Source organism: Uloborus diversus, chromosome 1 (assembly GCF_026930045.1).
Source record: "Uloborus diversus isolate 005 chromosome 1, Udiv.v.3.1, whole genome shotgun sequence".
NCBI lineage: Eukaryota > Metazoa > Arthropoda > Arachnida > Araneae > Uloboridae > Uloborus > Uloborus diversus.
The window spans coordinates 172,811,347-172,826,526 of NC_072731.1; the positions used below are offsets into that span (position 1 = coordinate 172,811,347).

The 15,180-nt window shown below is 35.7% G+C and overlaps 1 protein-coding gene across 1 annotated transcript in view; it reads right to left on the reverse strand.

Annotated features, from left to right (window-relative positions):
- The window catches only part of LOC129233553 (protein ABHD11-like), a 104,002-nt gene that overhangs the window by 64,470 nt on the left and 24,352 nt on the right, over nt 1-15,180 (reverse strand). The window lies entirely within an intron of this gene.

Below are 15,180 nucleotides of genomic sequence, written 5' to 3' on the forward strand. Positions count from 1 at the left end.
TTTCATGACAAATCACAAATAGGTGAGGATCTTTTATCGATCATGTGACCAACTAAGTTAAGAAAGAGCGTTCTTATCTCATATGAGAATTTATATAGAGAGCATATGTAGTGATAAAATATAACTTGAGTGGGAAATTTGGTTACAGTAAAAAATTATTTAAGAAGATAATTTTTTAAAATTCATGAAAATATTTGATAGTGATAAGTGTTAATTAATACGAAAAGTAAATTGATTGTAGATTTTCGAAAATTAAATGGATAAATGTATAAAAATAATAACGTATGTGATAATTTAAAATATTAACAATGAAAAAAGAATCAAAGACGATTAAATGAATCTAAATCGTAAATGAGTTGCTATTTTAGTAAACTCAAACTAGAGTGAAAAGCATTTTAGTAGGAACATGTTAAAATCTCTTGTGCTAAGAAAAATAAATAACTTTTAAGCATAATTTTGTAACTGGAATAAATGTATGATAAAATGATTAAGTTAAGTATTAATGAAAAAGTAATTATTAGAGTTAATTAAATGGAATGTGATAAATTCAATGAAACTCTTGAAACATATATGCAGTGTTGGAATGTAACTTGAGTGCGCAATTTGCTTACTGGAAAAAATTAATTAAGTTGATTTTTTTAAAATCTGAGAAAATTTGTTAATGATAAGTGTTAATTACTACTACGAGTAAATTGATTGCAAGTTTGACATGATTGCAAAAATTGAAGACATGATAACGTTTTGAAAAATTTGAAGGTTCGATTCCTGTCACTACTTGTGAAAAATTTCTAAGTTTAAAAATATCGGGAAAAAAAAAAACGATAAAGTAAAAACAAGCGAGAAAATGATCAAACTCTAAAATATACTAAAAAAAAAAAAAAATCGAAATCACGAAAAAATAATCTAAGTCTGAAATGCTTGAAATTAGTTAAAGACTAAAAAGTTAAGAAAATAGTTAAAGACTGAAAATAATTGAAAAACGCTAAAATAGTGAAAAAAAAAAAATCAAAGTGCTAAATGACAGGAAAAAACGTTAAAGTTCAAAATGTGTGAAAGAATATTTAAGTTAATTATTTCTTTGAAAATTTAACAAGTAAGAAAAAATATTTTGTTGTATGAGTGTCAAAAAAAATTAGTTAAGAAAATTATTTCTTCGAAATTTTTACAAGTTAGAAAAAATATTTGTAAATTTGACAAAGAAAAATGAAATTAGTTAAGAAAATTTAACAAGTTAGAAAAAATAAAAATGATAAAGTTTGAAATGCATGAAAAAGAAAATCAAAGTTTAAAATATATTTCAAGTCCATAAAGCATTGAACCAAATCTAAAATCTCGAATGGGTTGTATTTAAATAAATCTTTACTTAAGTGAAAACTTTGTTATTATGAAAAATAATAATAATGATGATAGTTTCAATTATGAGCTGAAATTCAGTTAATGATATGTCATGATTAGTACTAAAGAGTGAATTAACTGATGGTTTTAAAATTAATTTAATTGTAATATTCGTTGTCATGGTACAGATTCACATTAAGACTGAAAGAGTAATGAAAAATATAGCATAGTGGTTAGCATACGTTTTTGCTAACTCAAAGTTTGGGTGTTCGATTCCGAGCAGCGACACTCTGTAAAAATAAAAATAATTAAATTCGCGAAACTTTGGTTGTCTTGACAACCATTCGTCGAAATTATTCAAAGTTCGGAAATAAAAAATCAACCTCTCAATAGATGGCGCCAGGAGCATTGCAAAAATAAAATCTTCAAAGTTCACGTAAAAATATTCACATCCGAAACGTTGAGTGTTGCCATCCCAAAACTCGTAAAAGGTTACGAAAAACAAGTGTTGCCATCCGAAAACTTCTACGAAGTGTTGCCATCCCAAAACTCTGGTTGTCATGACAACCAGAAACCTCGTAATCTTTCACGGACAACTCAACTCACGCGGCGAGGGAGGGAACGGCTGGGGGAGGGAAGGAACGGGTGGGGGAGGCGGCATCAGGGAGGCGGAGGAGGCGGCATCAGGGAGGCGGAGGGATTGGGAGGCGGCTCATAGCCGCAGAGCCGCCTCTTGGGGCAGAACCGGCATTATTACCCTACTCACATGTATAGCTTCGTCCATGTATCAGGATATGCCTTTTCAAACTATCCTCTCGTTTAAACTTTCTGTCACATTTCGAACATGCAAAGGTGGTAGTAGAATTATGAATCTTCAAATGACGATTCAAAGCAGATTTCCACTTGAATGACTTTCCACATTCTTGATATATGAATGAAGGACCATGCTCCTTAATATGTAGATTCAAATGCTTTCTTTCATCGAATAGCATGTCGCACTTTTCACATCTATAAAACTTCTTTCTAGAATGTATCTTTTGATAACTTCTCAAAGTAGACTCACGCCCAAAGGAAGCATTACATTCCATACAACTAAATGGTTTCATCCCTGAATGAGTTTTAAGGTGTTGATTCAAATTTGAATTTGAACTAAATTTCTTCCCACATGAAGCACATACCTATAAAAGATATAAAAGAATAATAAATCAAAAATTATTACAAACTTTTTTTATTTAAGTCAATTCTATCATCGAAAATATCATTTAAAACACTAGCACATATAAAGTTTCATGCTCTATATTTTCTCAACATCGTTTCATCATCTAAATTTCAACTCAAATGAAATGTAAATAAATACATAAAACGTGAAAACAAAACTCTTGTTTACATCATATTCAATTCTTTCAATAAGACAAGAATCCAAAAGTTGAAATTTTTATAAAAGTTCACTTAAAAAATATAGCACACAATATCATTAATTATATTATTTCCACATTGCTAGGACCCTTAAATGTTTCAACAAAAAAATTATCACATAACACACTCAAAAATAAATACTTACATGTGATGATAAAACATCTTCGCGACTCACACCGCATCAACTATATTCGAGTTTTCCCTATGATTTTCCATTAGAAAAGCTCTCAAGAAATTCAAAACACCAAGTTAAAATTTTCAACTGTTCGAAAAAGTTTTTCAGTAGAAGTTAACTTCAGCACAGAAAACCTCCCGTCACGATCGGAATGGAATTCAAACCACCAAATGATCTTTCGAAGCAACCACATCAAATTTATACTTTCGAAGGATGCGTTAAACAAAAGGTGAAATTATCAACCAATGAGAATGCTAAATGAAATGGATGAGAGAACCAATGAGCTTAACGCATCTGTTTGAATACAATCCTTTCACAAGAGTAAAAAATAAAACAAAATTAATAAATAAATAAAGATAAATTCAAACCATATGTAACCATCAAGATCCTTCTCAAAATTTGTCGAAGACTACTCTGGGTGGAGTTGAGTTGTTTTTCTCGAAATTTAAGTTTCAGAATATGACATGACTTATAATTTGACTTCCAAAAAATAGCTTTCCACATCATCCGCCAGAACTTTGCATCACAACGAATGCGGATGCCGTTTTCACAGCTCGCGCAAGTTGACATGGTTAATCACGTGTGATTGGACATGTCATGCGTGAAATACTTCATGAAAATTGAAAATTTTGTTTTATTCCAACAAGAGTGCTTGTATGAAAAAAGAAATAAAGTAAAAATACATGTGATAAAATGATTAAGTTAAATATTAATGAAAAAATAATTATTAGAGTTAATTAAATAAAATGTGATTAATTAAATAAAACTCTTGAAAAGCATATGTAGTGATAAAATGTAACTTGAGCGCGAAATTTGCTTACATGAAAAAATTATTTAAGATGATTTTTAAAATCCGTGAAAATTTCTTAATGATAAGTGTTAATTACTACTAAGAGTAAATTGATTGTAAGTTTTGAAATTAATTTCAGTAGAAGTTATTCTTCGGTGAGTCTATTTTTAAAATTTATAGATTGTAGACATGAAGCTTTGATACTCGACTTATAATTTTAACATTTCTAGGATCCTTCATTGATGTTTAACATTTTTATGTGATGTGTTTTATTTTACCATAGGTAAAAAATAATTAAATAAAACTGAAATTTATAAATTGTAATGAAAATTCTGTTAATGAAATTAGTTGGTTGTAAAGTAATATTTTGGAAAAGCTGTAAACTCTCGTCTTCGAAAATAACTATATTGAATGTGATGTGTTTTGAATATAATAGCGGGAACATTTTTCGTCACTTTGGTAAATGAATGATAAATAGTAAAACGCGTGAGAATATATTAAAGTAAAATAATTTTGGGAAAATGAAATAGTCAAAGTGAATCTACTTCATGAAAATTGAAAATTTTGTTTCATTCCAACAAGAGTGCTTGTATGAAAAAATAAATAAAGTAAAAATACATGCTATAAAATGATTAAGATAAATATTAATGAAAAAATATTTATTAGAGTTAATTAAATGAAATGTGATAAAATAAATGAAACTCTTGAAAAGCATATGTAGTGATGAAACTTGAGTGCGAAATTTGCTTACTGGAAAAAATTAATTTAGTTGATTTTTAAAATCCGTGAAAATTTATTAATGATAAGTGTTAATTACTACTAAGAATAAATTGATTGCAAGTTTTTAAATTAGTTTGGTTGGATGAAAATTGAAAACATGGTATGTATGATATTGTTTCGAAAAATTTGAGAGTTCGATTCCTGTCACTAATTGTAAAAAATTTCTAAGTTTAAAAATATCGAAAAAAAAAACCCGACAAAGTGAAAACAAGCGAAAAAATTATCAAACTCTAAAATATACATAAAAAAAATCGAAATCGCGAAAAAATAATCTAAGTCTGAAATGCTTGAAATTAGTTAAAGACTAAAAAGTGAGGAAATAGTTAAAGATTAAAAATGTGAGAAAATAATTAAAAATACTCTCAGTAAGAAAAACTATGAAGTTCGAAAGGCATGCAAATAATCTAAGTTGTAAAAATGATAAAGCATGAAATGTATGAAAAAAAAATCAAAATTCGAAAAATATTTTAAGTGTAAACATGTATAAAAATACAATTGAACTCCTAAATGATGAAAAAAATAGTTTAAGTAGGAAAAAATGATAAAGTCGAGTATACTTGTAAATAAATGAAAGATGCAAAAATAATTAAAGATCAAAAGGCATAAAAATAAACTAAGTCTACAAATTGCTAGAAGTAGACAAAAGAGCTTCAAAATAGTTTAAGACCTAACTAGAAAAAAATAATCGAAATCCTAAATGTATGGATGTGAAAAATATTTCTAGTTCAAAAATGCATGAAAAAAAAATCTAACTTGTGAAAAGTATTCAAAGTCTGAAATGAATAAAAATAGTGAAAGACTAAAAATGTATGAAAATAATAAAATGACATTGTAAACGATTAATAATGTGATTAAAATCTAACTCATGAAAATGTATAAATCATGTTGCATATTAAAGCTGATTGATACAATGAAAAAAAAAAAAAAAAAAAAACTAACTTGCGAAAAATATTCAAAGTCCGAAATGAATAAAAATAGTGAAAGACTAAAAATGTATGAAAATACTCGAAGATTAAAAGACTTCAAAATAGTCTAAGACTAAAACGGTAAAAATAATCCTCGAACTCTAAAATGCTTGAAAATAAATCAAAACGCGTGAAAATATCCTCGTAAAAGTTTGTGAGAAAAAACGACTAAGTCTAGTATGACCGTAAATAAATAAAATTCGCGGCAAAATATCTAAAAACCTGCGAAAATATCCTCGTAAAAGATTATGAGAAAAAGGTGACGAAGTCCGAAAACGCGGGGGAAAAAATAAATGCGCGAAAATATCCTCGTAAAAGATTATAAGAAAAAAAAATGATAAAGTCCGAAAACGCGCGAAAAACGACAAAATGCGCGAAAATACCCCCGTAATCTTCTACAAAGATTACACGGAGGCGCAGCCATGAGATCAGAGGGGGATTGGGAGGGGGCTATCGGGAAGCGGATTGTAGATGCATATTGCGCCTCTTGTTGGTAAACCAGCATTATCTCCCTACTCATTCAAGTTGATTTACTTCATTCGAATTTCAAAAAAAAAAAAAAAAAAAAACAGGGCTGTAAATCGCTAGGAAAAGAGTTATATGCATTTTTAAGCCTAATGAAACATCCATGTCAAGTCAGAAATTTATCGTTTGCCAACGAGCTCAGTTTAAATTAACGTGAATAAAATCATTTTGGATCTGTTGCCATTTTTTCTCGACTGTGAACAAACAGATTTCTTGCTTTTGTTTTAAAGGAAAAATTTCCCCTTTTGCATTTTTTTTTTTTTTTTTTGTACTACTGTCAGCATGAGATAATCAAGGACTTTAGTTGCATTACTGGAGGGTTGCGTTTAATTTATTCAGGAATTGATTGACCGTTGATGAAATTTAAGAATCATTTATTGACTGAAAATTTTACAGTACATTTTCTCTTTTTATTTGAGCCCAGTTGTTGAACACGCGTCACTTCACATAACTTTTATTTTCGAGGTACACCGTGCAATGCCGCTAGTAGATAAATAAATCAAGTAATTTGCCGCCCTTAAAATTAAAGTGAGAGTGTAGTTAAATTCCAAACTGGTTTTTGCATATCCAAACACTGATATACACTTTAAACTCTTTTCATCGAGCACTTTAATTATAGTTGGCTTGGTTGTCTTAGAAAAAATCTGACGCCTGCGTTTGCTTATATCTCAGCAACTAGACCACTTAGATACTTCGGGATTTCACTAAATGATTTGCTTAATCTCAAGGTACAACTTAACGCTGAAAAATTAAAATTCTAAAATGAAATTATTATTACGGTTAGGATGGAAAACAGCAAATTTCATGTTATTTCCCCATTAAATGTTTAAATACAAAGCCCATTGTTACAAATTTTGTTGCCTTGCAACAGTAATGTTAACAGTTATAAACAAAACATAATAAAAATTTTGAATCAAGGCTTCTCCGGAGCAAGCATGAAATTTATCTCTATCATCTCCTCTATGTCAATAATCGATAACGTGGCTAAGTGAAGAAACATATTAGGTTCTTTATCACGTGTAACTTGTATGTTTTGAAACATAAATTAGTTTGGGAAACTTTAATATTCAAATGGTTTCAATTGAATTAGCAAAAAAATAAATTCTAGAGAGGAACAAGGTTTAATTTTTTGTGCCAACTGCTTTAAGTTTTAGATACGCATATAGGTTTTTATACTTTTAGTACGTGAAAAAATAAGGTGAAGTTCCGTGATAGTAACATTATTCTATTTCTGAAATACATTTCACTAAATATAATAAAATAACAATTTTTAAAAAAATGCCAAGCACTTTTCAAAATGACAAAATAACTTTTATGGGTCAGAAAGGACAATATTTAAGTATTCCTGTAGTTTTCAAAAATTCGAAGAAAATGACACCACAAACGAAGAAAAGTGCGACTCTAGTCATTTCAAACCAAACTTTCCTAATAAGAAAAATATGCATGTCTTAACACACAAAGTTAAGATTGAAAGCTTAGGTAATGATAAAATACTCTTCATGACTTGAGCCACACTTTTTTTGGATTGTGGTGTCATTTTCTTGAAATTTTTGAAAAATATATTGTTACAAATTCTGTAAATAGTAATTATTGTAGGAACGTAACCTGTAAATAGTTTCCCGTAATGAATATACAACCCCTTTTTCATATGGCTAAAGTATACGACCCCTATTTCCTTTTTGTTCATTGATAAAAATTGATAACGGTCTACTACTTTACAGAAGCGTGTGGAATATTTGAGAAATTTCTTTTCGGTGTATTTAAGCCGTTAGCGATGGATAAACAGTTAGTTTCGATTGATATTTCGAACTGAGAAGATTTTTGCTCTGTTTATAGCGAGGCATTTCGCTGTGTTGTTTTCGTATTTGGAAGTAAATACGTGTGTAAACGTTGAGTTTACGGTGTTGTGTGATAATTGCTTAATTGCTGATGAATAATTTGGCAGTTGTTGAAGATCTTTCCTGTACATAGTGTAAATAAATTTCCTGTGTTTTTATCAAGAACTGTGTCTTCATTTCAAGAAAGTGGAAGTCGCACCGAATCCGTTACAATTTGGCGCCCAACGTGGGGCTTCTTCTGGACTTTCTTGGAGTAAGTGTGACTTTGGACATTTTTTCATAAAGACTTTGAATTTATAGACTTTGTTTTTATGGTGATTACTCGCGCAATGGATGAACAATTAAAACAACTTCTTGACGCAATTACCTCTGTGAAAAGTGATTTGACTGCAAGTTTTACTGCAAATCAAGAACAATTAAAAAATGAATTAACGACTAACCAAGAACTGTTAAATAGTGATTTAACTGCTAGAATTACTACAAGTCACGATGAAATGAAAAGTGACCTAACGTCGATGAAAACCATGATGGAGAATCAACTAACCGCCATGGGAGATAAAGTCGATGCTCTGGAAGAAAAATTTGATACTGTGGAAGAGCGCATCGCCAATATGGAAAATAAGTTGGAAGAAGAAGACAAGAAATTGACTTCATTTAAGGAAGAAATAATTAAGGACGTGGAAAGGAGATTGGCGACCGCGGAAAGCAGCTCTGTACAGTTTGGCGCTCCCACATCTGTTGCTCGACCGTCCATTAAACTGGCCACATTTGATGGGAAAAGTTCGTGGCAGGTGTACAAGACCCAATTCATGATAGTGGCGGAAGCGAACGGATGGGACTCTGCTACCAAGGCCTGCCATCTTGCAGCATCCCTGAGAGGTGACGCAGCGGACATTCTTCAGACCCTTCCGGACAGCCAGCGCTTGGATTTCGCCGCCCTCACATCTGCGTTGGAGCTTCGCTTCGGTGAGAAATGCCAGAAAGATTTCAGCCGACTCCAGTTGAAGTCCCGTTTCCAGAAAACCGGGGAAACCCTGCAAGAGCTAGCGGCGGACGTCGAGAGACTGTCTCATCTTGCTTTTTGCGACTGTCCTGCGGATGTTCGGGACAACCTGGCACTCAACTACTACATCGACGGGGTTCGAGATCCGGAAATCCAGAAAGCTCTACGGATGGCGGATGTCAAAGACCTGAATTCTGCCGTTGTGTATGCGATGAGATACGAGGCCGCCCAAGAAGCAACCCGTGTGGATCGCCATCTAATCTGGACTCAGGAAGCTGATGAGTCTGATTCCAGGTCGTCCCACCTCGCTGAACTTGAGAGAAAACTCGGTGACTTGGCAAGAAATCTGAGCAGCATAACAGCCCAAAAGAAACAAGAGCAGAAGTGCTGGAAATGCGGTAGTGAAGGACACCTGCAAAGGAGTTGTCCGGCTCGCCAAGCTACGCGAGGGAAGGAAATCACCACCACCAGAGCTCTGCAGATTTCCTCTTCTAGTAGTGGCAGTGATGGACTTTTCATTTACGCACATGTAAATGGGAACCCCTGCAGACTGATTGTCGACACTGGAGCCAATGTGACAATCATTAGGACAGATATGGCTCGTGAATTTGGATTGAAACTGCTGTGGACATCGCCACGCGTAAGTCTCCAGACTGTGACAGGTGACAAAATCGAGATTGACAGTAAAGTGGACCTGGAAATAGTGTTTGGGAATGCCACCTACCATCATACGGCATTCGTCGCTAATATCACGGACCCCTTCATTCTCGGAGTGGACTTTTTGAAGAAATATGACTTCACTCTCGACTTCAAGACTAATGAGCTGCACTCGATGAGAGAAGACATTGCCGTTTTCCCTGCAGAAAGTGATGTAAAATCCGCTCATCAAATAATAGCCCAAACAGATTTATCGATTCCCTCAAGGTCAGAATCATTAATACCTGGCTCCATTGAAGAAACCAATAGTTTTCGATTTGGACTCATTGAATACCCTAACCCTCGACTTCAAGACTAATGAGCTGCACTCGATGAGAGAAGACATTGCCGTTTTCCCTGCAGAAAGTGATGTAAAATCCGCTCATCAAATAATAGCCCAAACAGATTTATCGATTCCCTCAAGGTCAGAATCATTAATACCTGGCTCCATTGAAGAAACCAATAGTTTTCGATTTGGACTCATTGAATACCCTAACCTAAGCAATAGCCTAAAAGGAGTGCTGGTAGCATCTACGCTTGTGGACCTTTCTAAGGATTTAATTCCTGTGAGAGTCGCCAACGTGAGTGAAAGGCCAAGGAATATCCGAAAAGGTGAAGTGTTGGCAACCTGTACTCCAGTAAACTGCATCATTAGAAGAATCAATTCCCCCGAGACTGTGTCTTCTGAGTCCTTGACATCGAAGTTAATTGGGAGTGCGGCATTATCGAAAGATCAAAGAACTGCTGCGGAACAATTGGTGGATGACTTCAAGCATCTGTTTTCATCAGCATCGGAGGATGTCGGCCGTACGAATTTAACGCAGCATAGGATTTACACTGGAGAACACCTCCCTATTAAACAGCATCCAAGACGACTACCGTTCGCAAAGAAGGAAGAGGTTGAGACCCTCCTGAAAGAGATGAAGGAGAATGATGTAATCGAACCGTCATCCAGTCCTTGGGCTTCTCCCATCGTCTTAGTCCGAAAGAAAGATGGCTCCACCAGATTTTGTGTCGATTACCGACGGCTGAATGAAATCACCAAGAAAGACAGTTACCCTCTTCCACGGATAGACTACACCTTGGACACTCTTTCCGGACACAAGTGGTTTTCGACCCTGGACTTGAAGAGCGGCTACTGGCAGGTTGAGCTACACCCTGATGACCGAGAGAAGACAGCATTTACAACTGGACAAGGCTTATGGCAGTTTAAAGTGATGCCCTTCGGCCTCTGCAATGCACCAGCTACGTTCGAGCGTCTTATGGAGACAGTGTTAAGAGGACTTTCCTACGAATCCTGTCTGATCCACTTAGACGATATCATCATCGTGAGACGCAGTTTCGAAGAACATCTGGCAAATCTTAGGAAGGTGCTGCAAAAGCTTAAGGAAGCCAATCTGAAGTTAAGTCCGTCCAAATGTAATTTGTTCCGCCGGGAAGTGAACTATTTTGGTCACATCATCTCTTCTGAGGGTGTGCAAACCGATCCAGAGAAGGTATCTGCGGTCAAGAGTTGGAGTCGTCCCGAAAACATCCATCAGCTGCGAAGTTTCCTGGGGCTCTGCACGTACTATAGGAAGTTTGTGAAGGGTTTTTCCAACATTGCACGACCTTTGCATAAGCTGACGGAGAGCAAGCAAAAGTTTGAATGGTCCAAAGAATGCGAAGATGCATTTCTACGACTGAAGGAGGCTTTAACATCAACGCCTATCCTCGCCTATCCTCAGCCTGAAAAATCCTTCATCCTAGACACTGATGCGAGCAACGAGGGCATCGGAGCTGTTTTATCCCAAGAAATTGACGGAAATGAACATGTCATCGCTTACTGGAGCAAATGCTTATCAAAGTCGGAGCGGAATTACAGCGTCACCAGAAAGGAGTTACTGGCCATAGTGAAAGCTGTAGAACACTTCCATCATTACCTTTACGGCCGAAAATTTCTGCTTCGGACAGATCATGCCTCATTAACTTGGCTTTTGAACTTCAAAAATCCGGAAGGTCAGATAGCCAGATGGATACAGCGGCTCCAGGAATATGACATGGAGATCAAGCATCGAAAAGGGTTATCTCACGGTAATGCTGACGCTTTATCAAGGAGACCCTGTCCTGAGAACTGCCACTATTGTTCCCGAATCGAGAAACAGTATGGAACGACTAGCCCTACCGCCTATCAGGTGACAGTGACTCCAATATCATCAGAACCTGATCCATGGAGTGACGACCAAGTTCGAAAAGATCAACTTGAAGACCCCGACATAAAACCAATTTTGGAGTTCATGGAAAGTGACAGTCGGCGACCTAGCTGGCAGAACGTTTCCATCTTCAGTCCTGCAACAAAAAGATACTGGGCTTTATGGAACTCGCTCCATTTACGGAACGGCGTGCTACACCGAAAATGGGAATCTGACGACGGCAAAACATCTAGGTGGCAGTTACTACTTCCCCGATCAAGGATTTCAGATGTTCTGAAAGAAATACATAGTAGTGCGACTGGAGGACATTTTGGTGTCTTGAAAACCCTCAATAAAGTTCGGGAACGCTTCTTCTGGAGCAAGGCGAAGGATGACGTGGAGAAGTGGTGCCATTCTTGTGACGCCTGTGCTGCTCGTAAAGGACCGAAGAAGAGAAGCAGAGGGAAGCTACATCTGTACAACGTTGGAGCTCCTTTCGAACGAATTGGGATCGACATCCTGGGTCCTCTACCAAGAACTGCTGATGGGAACAAATACGTTCTTGTTTCCATCGACTATTTCACGAAATGGCCCGAAGCGTATCCCATTCCAGATCAAGAAGCTACCACCGTAGCAGAGACTCTAGTCCAACATTGGATCTCGAGATATGGAACACCTTTGCAGATTCATTCCGACCAAGGGAGGAATTTCATCTCTGCTGTTTTTAAGGGCCTATGTCAAATTCTTGGAATTGAGAAAACTAGGACAACACCACTACACCCACAATCGGACGGCATGGTGGAGAGATTTAACCGCACAATCCTGAATAATCTCTCACTTATGGTCTCCAGAAATCAACAGGATTGGGACAAGAAGCTGCCTTTGTTCCTGCTGGCCTACCGCAGTGCTGTCCACGAGACTACCGGATATGCCCCATCTCAGATGCTCTTCGGACGAGAGCTTCGGCTACCTTGTGATCTCGTCTTCGGTCGTCCTCCGGATGCGCCTTCATCGCCTGAGGAGTACATCCAGGATCTCCAGGCCCGGTTGGAAGACGTTCATAACTTCGCACGAGAGCGAATCAACATCGCGGCGGAGAAGATGAAGACCCGATACGACACAAGGTCTACTGGACATGAATTCAACGAAGGCGACAAGGTTTGGTTATGGAATCCCATCCGACGGAAAGGTCTGTCACCCAAATTGCAGTCGCATTGGGATGGACCCTACAAAGTCCTTAACCGACTGAATGACGTCGTAGTGAGGATCCAAAAATCACCTAATGCAAAACCTAGGGTTGTACATTATGATCGGTTAGCCCCATACTATGGCCATAGTTCATGAGTATTATGTAAACAACCATGGTTGATAACATAAAAGTTGTAGATAATTTTTTTGCTTTTAATGTTTAGTAATATTTCTTGTTATTATTGTGTTTCCTATGTATCTGTTAGTTATTAATTAATGTGAATATTTGTAAACTTTTGATAGAAGTTCGACACCCTTTCTGGGGATTGTACTGCCCGGGACGTGCAGTCCTTAGGAAGGGGGCAATGTTACAAATTCTGTAAATAGTAATTATTGTAGGAACGTAACCTGTAAATAGTTTCCCGTAATGAATATACAACCCCTTTTTCATATGGCTAAAGTATACGACCCCTATTTCCTTTTTGTTCATTGATAAAAATTGATAACGGTCTACTACTTTACAGAAGCGTGTGGAATATTTGAGAAATTTCTTTTCGGTGTATTTAAGCCGTTAGCGATGGATAAACAGTTAGTTTCGATTGATATTTCGAACTGAGAAGATTTTTGCTCTGTTTATAGCGAGGCATTTCGCTGTGTTGTTTTCGTATTTGGAAGTAAATACGTGTGTAAACGTTGAGTTTACGGTGTTGTGTGATAATTGCTTAATTGCTGATGAATAATTTGGCAGTTGTTGAAGATCTTTCCTGTACATAGTGTAAATAAATTTCCTGTGTTTTTATCAAGAACTGTGTCTTCATTTCAAGAAAGTGGAAGTCGCACCGAATCCGTTACAATATGAATACTTAAATTGTCCTTTCTGACCCAGAAACGTAATTTGTCCTTTTGAGTGAATTTTGAAAAGTGTTGAGTATTTTTTTTTAAATTCTGTTATTTAACATTACAGTAGTGCGTCTTGTGGCACTGAAACATGTATTAATATTTTTCAAAGACTTTTAAACCGCATAATTTGCCGCCCCCCCCCCCAAATGAAACTGAATTTCTAGTTGAATTCCAAACTACTACATGTTTTGTGTATATTCAAACACTGGTTCAAACTGTAAATTATTTTTTTTTAACATTAAAGTTGCGTATTTTATGGCACTGAAACAGATATTAACTAGTATGTTGTGGCCATCACGAAACTTTCTTCTATATTTTTCTTTCTTTTTTTCTGATCCCTCCCCATGCTTGACGAGGAAGCAATATTCCCAACAAAAACGAAATTACACATGCAAAAACTTGACGACCATCCCAATGTCTGAATTATTGCAAAAGCAAAGCAAAGAGCGAAAATTGAAAGTTATTTTAAAAGCCTTGATTGAATTAATTACAAATATTTTATTTGTTAACAAACATAAGATGGCAACAGTTAAAAATTTTAAATCATTGAGATAATATTTACGATCATTTGCATACAATTAAAATCACGAGAAATATGCAGACGACAATCTATTACGATTTATCTTTCTTATTGTTGCATTAATAAAACTATTTTTATTCGCTAAAAAATAATGATAATAAAAATAAATCAGCACCTCTTGGCGCGATTGGCGCCAAAATTGAACCAAAGCCTGTTTACATATGGATTCACATATATTCCAAATTTCAACCAGAACGTAGCATTACTTCTTGAGATAGGGCACTCACAATGGAAAAAAAGAACGGGCGATTGCGCTACCCCCTTTTTAGCTGTTGACACCAAAATAAAATCAACTCTTATACCCACTAAGGGCTACTTGCCGATAAATTTTTCTTTCATTCCGTTCATTATTTCTTGAGATACAGCAGTCACAATTCACGACAAAAAACGTTCTATAGCTCAGCCCCCGTTTGAGTTATTGACACCAAAATTGAATTAGCACCTGTTCCTGTTAATGGCAACATATGGACCAAATTTTGTTTGATTCCGCCAGTTACTTCCTGAGGAATAGCAATCACTCGTAACTCAAAAAACGTCCCATTGCTCCACCCCCCTTGGAGGAATTCGCGCCAAAAACCAATGGGCACAAGTTCACATAGGGGCACATATGTGTACCAAGTTTCGTTCGATTTCATGCGGTAGTTTTTGCTGTAGAGCGGCCACAAAAAACTGGTCACACACAGACGTGACACACATACACACAGACAGACAGACATTTTCCAAAAATAGTCGAAATGGACTCAGCACACCCCAAAACGTTCAAATCCGTCAAAATTCGAAAATTTGCACGAATCCAATACTTTCTTCTATATATTAGA